Raw genomic sequence first — 6,000 nt, forward strand, 5'->3', positions numbered from 1 at the left:
TGTACCTATTCGAATCCAGGGTACACACTGGGAAACGTTTAAAACATGGAAATTCTGGAGGGGGTGGGGGGAAGGGGGTCGGCGTCAGCATCACGGCTGCGGGGGCCCCATCAGCACCACGCCACGGCGGCCCGGTCAGCACCACACCACGTTGGCCCGGTCAGCACCACACCATGGTGGCCCGGTCAGCACCACACCACATTAGCCCGGTCAGCACCACACCACGTTTGCCCGGTCAGCACCACACCACGTCGGCCCAGAGCCTGGCGCGAAGTCCAAGGCCATCAGCACGTCATCCGAAAACAGCTCCGGTTGGTGCGAACCACTTGGTCAATGGTGCGAACCAGGTCCCGACACGCCCTTGCTCGCTTGCCCTCGCTGGGTGTTCTCCAAACAGGGGCAAAATCCCCAAAGCCGCGCTGGATTTCGGCAGCGGAAGCCTTGCTCGCTCGGCCCCGATGAAGGCCTCGCTGGGTGTTCTCCAAACAGGGGCAAAATCGCCCAAGCCACGCTGGATTTCAGCAGCGGAAGCCTTGCTCGCTCGGCCCCGATGAAGGCCTCGCTGGGTGTTCTCCAAACAGGGGCAGAATCGCCCAAGCCGCACAGGATTTCGGCGGTGGAAAGCAGCCACGAAGCGACAATATTCGGTTGGGCTGTAATGCGAACACCACGGCGGCCCGGTCAGCACCACACCCTTGGAAAGGACTTCGATGCAGCTGACCCACACGGTCCAAGTTGTCAAGGAAATACTTGACGGACTACCCCTCGTTCTTCTCGTGGTGGTATTATCTCTCCTAATCTTGAACTTTAACCGTTCGATGCAGGGACTTCACTTTCGCGGTGAAAGTCGCAATGTTGCGTGCGAACACGGCAGGATCTGAAGAAGAAGAATCTCTCGATCTTGTGACATGTCAGCTGAGGCACAATAACATTTTCCGTCTCGCACAGTGCTGCCTGATACTGGGCGTGACGTCATGGTCGCCATGAACTAGAACAATTTCACTGCATCGCCAATATACCTCCACGTAGTCCCTGCCCATGACAACAGGTAGATGCCCTCGTTGGTTGTCCTAAAAAATAAACAAGTCTGGTTTTAATCCCTTCAGCTGTTCTCAAGTATCACATTTTTACCAGACATGACGGGGCTCACATCGATTGATGAAATGGTTTCAGAGAAGGCATGTTTTTAAATATCGACTTTCAAGCTAATATGGCTGACAAACCACGTGACATATGACATCAAAAAGGTACACTCTGCATATGTATGGGTAGGGGATCACGTTTCTGAAGTTTCGTGTTGATCGGATAAGGTTCGTTTTTATATCCAAGATGGCTGCCAAACCACGTGACCAACGACGTCATCATTTTCAAACTATATACAGCAATGGTGTTCGATGACATTTGTAAACTTTCGCATCGATAGGGTAAGCAGTTTCTGAGATATAATGATTTAATGTTTTCCTTCAATCCAATATGGCTGCTACACCATGTGACCGATGTTTTTGTGAACAAATTTTAATCGCCATGTCTAGTCGATGACACAAAGTTTCGAGTCGATCACTTCGGTGGTTTGGGAGATGGGTTTTTTTTAGGTTTCAGGTTAAATCCAATATGGCTACCAAACTATGTGACCTATGATGTCATAAATTTAATATTTCAATGCAAATGCGTCAAAGGTCATGTGCATGCAATTTCAGATTTTTAGGATGTCATTTGATTAAAACATTTATGGCTGATATACCACTTCACCGATGATGTCATCATCATCATGCTGTTGTTCCCCATTGGGAGTACTTGACAATGAACAAAGTTTCAAATTTTTCCATTCAAGGGTTTCCGAGAAATATATTTTTAATTAATTGCGTTTAAACCAAGATGGCTGCCATAGCACGTGGCCTATGATGTCACAATTGTCATAAAAACATTATACATGGGTGTTGCTCCTACCCTGAAAGTTTCGTCTGAATTGGACATGTGGTCGCTGAGAAAAACAAGGTTTAGTACAGACGGACGGTGTGTCCGTCCGGCCAACCCAAAAACAAAATGCCTCTGGCCACCTTCGGGGGCAGAGGCATGAAATTTTTTGAAGCTGTCACCTCACTTTGTTTCAGTGTAAAAAAAAGAAGTTTAATTTCAACCATTTTGGACCATATTTAGAGGTTGCTAAATGAGGTTGAAGTTCTGACCTGCAGTGGCCTGGTACCAAGATCACCTGTGACCTGGCATAGTTAGTCGCATTTAGCATTGATATCGTTTCCTTTTTACTCTTGGGAAAGCAGCTTCTGTTTCTATGGTCCTGCGCAACTTTAAGGTGGAATTGTTTATGCAACATCTAAGGCTTGCAATGGAGCTGCCACTCACAGATCTTACGCGCACACATGGATATATACAGATGAGATAAACACAGCCACTGAGCTTGGGGAAAGTGACGTCACTTCCTGGGGCACTCTGGGTACCAGCGATGGCAACAAGAGCAGGGCATTTCCGAAAGAGGAATTTCTTCCTGGTCCTCACCATCAATGCCATCCTATGGGGATTGTTCATGCTCCATCTTTTTTAATGCTCCACGTCAAGCAACAAAGCAGCACAGACTTCTTCTTTTTTGACGTGTGATGGGCTGGGGGTTTGAACAGCCAAGGTCCCAGGCTCGGAGCTGACGCTCTAGATATTACACGACTAGTCTTCTTTCTTTATTATCCTGAGCATGCAAAGCGAAAAGCGGGGTTAATTTATTTGTTCATGTCCATCTGTCCGTCCTATTAGCTTGTGATCGAGGAACAACTTGTTTAAATTTAATGTTGTAGTGTGGTGCTATGCGCACGACTTGTCTTGAAAATAAAGGAAGCAACAACGACGTAACCACAAGCGTCTTTATTCCAAGGATCAAACGAGAGCACTGCCGTGCTCGGGGCTGTGAGCCCCGTGTATATCCCGAGGCCACGCCTACCCCTCGGGCGTGGCCGACACCCTCCTGGTGCGCGGAAGGATGTCATCGTGCCAGCGAGCCATCGTGTCCGCCACACGCGCCCCCCCCCCCCCCCCCAGAATTCCCGCGCACCTGAAGGGTCAGTTTGCGGGGCAAACGGATGACCCGGCCGAAGCGCCCTCTGGCGGCTGGCAGCGTCTGGGATGCCGGGATGCCACCGGCTGCCCCTGGGATGGGTGCGGGACCGGGGGGCGGCGTGCCGGCGGGGTTGGGCGGGCCGGGGGTCCGCCCGCGGGGGGGCGACGCGGGGGCTGAGCCACTGGCGGGGGGTGGTCCACATCGAGGTGGGCCGGTTTGAGGCGGTCCACGGACACGCGGTCAGGAGTACCGCCGATGTCCAGGGTGAAGTGCTTCGCCCCGGTCTCCAGCATGCGAAAGGGCCCGTCGTACGGGGGCCGCAGCGGTGTCCGGTGGGCGTCGTGTCGGACGAACACGTACTCCGCCGTGCGAAGCTCCGGGGCGACGTGCGTTGGCGGGCGCCCGTGGTGCGCCGTCGGCACCGGGGCGAACCTCTGGGCGGTCTCCTGCAGCACGGAGCGCTGCTGCGCCGCGGACCATGGTGCCGTGGAGTCGGGGAGGAACTCGCCCGGCACCCGCAACGGTTGTCCGAAGACCAACTCCGCCGCGGATGCGCGCAGGTCGTCCTTGGGCGCCGTCCGGAGGCCCAGCAGGACCCAGGGGAGCCTGTCGACCCAGCCGCCGTCGCGGAGGGTGGCCCGGAGCGCGGCCTTTAAGGAGCGGTGGAAACGCTCGCACAGGCCGTTGGCCTGGGGATGATAGGCTGTGGTACGGTGCAGTTGGACACCGAGCCCCCGCGCGACCACCCCCCAGAGCTCTGAGGTGAACTGGGGGCCGCGGTCGGACGAGATGTCCGAGGGGGCGCCGAACCGGGCAACCCAGGTGGCGATGAACGCCTGCGCGACGTCCGCCGCCGTCGTCGCCGCCAAAGGCACGGCCTCCGGCCGCCGGGTGGTGCGGTCCACCATGGTGAGGACGTGGGTGAAACCCCGCGAGGGGGGCAGAGGTCCCACCAAGTCCACGTGAACGTGGTCGAACCGACGTTTGGGGACCGTGAACGGGGCCAACGGGGCCTGGGTGTGGCGGTGCACCTTCGCGCGCTGGCACGCGAGGCACGTCCTGGTCCAATCGCGGACGACCTTCCGGAGGCCATGCCAGACGAACTTGTCAGCGACCAGCCTCTGGGAGGCCTTCGTGCCCGGGTGGGACAGGCCGTGGACGGCGTCAAAAACCCGGCCCGCGGGCACGATGGGGCGAGGCCGCCCGAGGGAGACGTCGCACAAGAGGGCCGTGCCCGCGCCGTCGAACAGCACCTCGGTGACGCGGAGGCCCGTGACGGCGGTCCGCAAGGCCTGGACGTCTGGGTCGGTGGTCTGGTACGCCGCCATCCGGGCATAGTCGATGCCGAGGTGGACCGCGTGGGCGACGGACCGGGAAAGGCAATCCGCCACCGGGTTGTCCTTCCCCGCGACGTGCCGGATGTCCGTCGTGTACTCGGACATGGCCGAGAGGTGACGCTGCTGCCGGGCCGACCACGGCTCGGCGACCTTGGCCATCGCGAAGACCAGGGGCTTGTGGTCGACGAAGGCCGTGAACGAACGGCCCTCGAGCAGATGGCGAAAGTGCCTGACCGCCAGGTGAAGCCCGAGCAACTCGCGGTCGAAGGTACTGTACCGGCGTTCATGCGGGCGAAGCTGCCGGCTGAAAAACGCCAGCGGTTGCCAAGCTCCACGCACCCATTGCTCGTGCACCGCACCCACCGCGTAGTCCGAAGCGTCGGTGGTGAGGGCGATCGGTGCATCGGGCGCCTGGTGCGTGAGCATGGTGGCGTTAACCAGGGCGAGCTTCGCGCCCGCGAACGCCGCGTTCATCTGCTCGGTCCAAACGACGTCACCTTTGCCCGGCTTCCCCCGGAGGGCCTCGTGCAGGGGGCGCAGGAGCTGGGCGATGCGGGGCAGGAAACGGTGGTAAAGGTTCACCATGCCCAGGAACTCCTGGAGCCCCCTGATCGTGCGGGGGCGCAGAAACCCCTTGACCGCCTCCACCTTTGCTGGTAAGGGGATGGCCCCGTGCCTGGTGACGCGGTGCCCCAAAAAGTCAATCTCGGCGATGCCGAACTGGCACTTGGCGGAGTTCACGATCAGGCCATGCTGGACCAGGCATTCGAAGAGCGTGCGGAGATGGCGGAGGTGCTCTTCACGGGACGCGCTTGCGACGAGGATGTCGTCCAGGTAGACATAGACGAAATCCAGGTCGCGCAAGACGCTGTCCATCAGACGTTGGAACGCCTGAGCCGCATTCTTCAAACCGAAGGGCATCCAAAGGAACTCGAAAAGGCCGAATGGCGTAATGACGGCCGTCTTCGGGATGTCCTCCGGCCAGACGGGGACCTGGTGGTAGCCGCGTATGAGGTCCACCTTCGAAAAGCAGGACATTTTCGCCAACCAGGGGGAAAAGTCCTGGATGTGAGGGACCGGGTAACGGTCGGGGGTGGTGGCATCGTTGAGGCGGCGGTAGTCTCCGCACGGCCGCCATCCCCTGCCAGGCTTCGGCATGATGTGTAGCGGCGACGCCCAAGCACTCTTGGAGTGCCGCACGATGCCCAGCCGCTCCAGCATAGCGAACTCCGCTCTCGCCACCGCGAGCTTCGTCGGTTCGAGGCGACGGGCCCGGGCGTAGACCGGTGGCCCGACGGTGGGTATGTGATGTTCCACCCCGTGCTTGACGGCCACCGCCGAGAAGGTGGGCCGCGTGAGGGGCGGGAAGCTGGCGAGGAGGCGGGTGAACACGTCCGCTGCCGGGAGCATACAAACCAACCTCGCCGGGATCGGACCGCTCAGCAAGCCGCTTGGCGAGCCGCTCGGTGAGCCGCTCAGGGAACTGCCCAACGAACTGCTCAGCGTGCAAGCAAGCGAGCTGAACGTTTCCGCCTGGACGAGGCGCCTGTTCTTTACATCCAACAACAGCCCATTTGCACACAGGAAATCCGCACCGAG

The sequence above is a fragment of the Myxine glutinosa genome, chromosome 1 (assembly GCF_964187855.1).
Source record: "Myxine glutinosa chromosome 1, kmMyxGlut1.1, whole genome shotgun sequence".
Classification (NCBI taxonomy): domain Eukaryota; kingdom Metazoa; phylum Chordata; class Myxini; order Myxiniformes; family Myxinidae; genus Myxine; species Myxine glutinosa.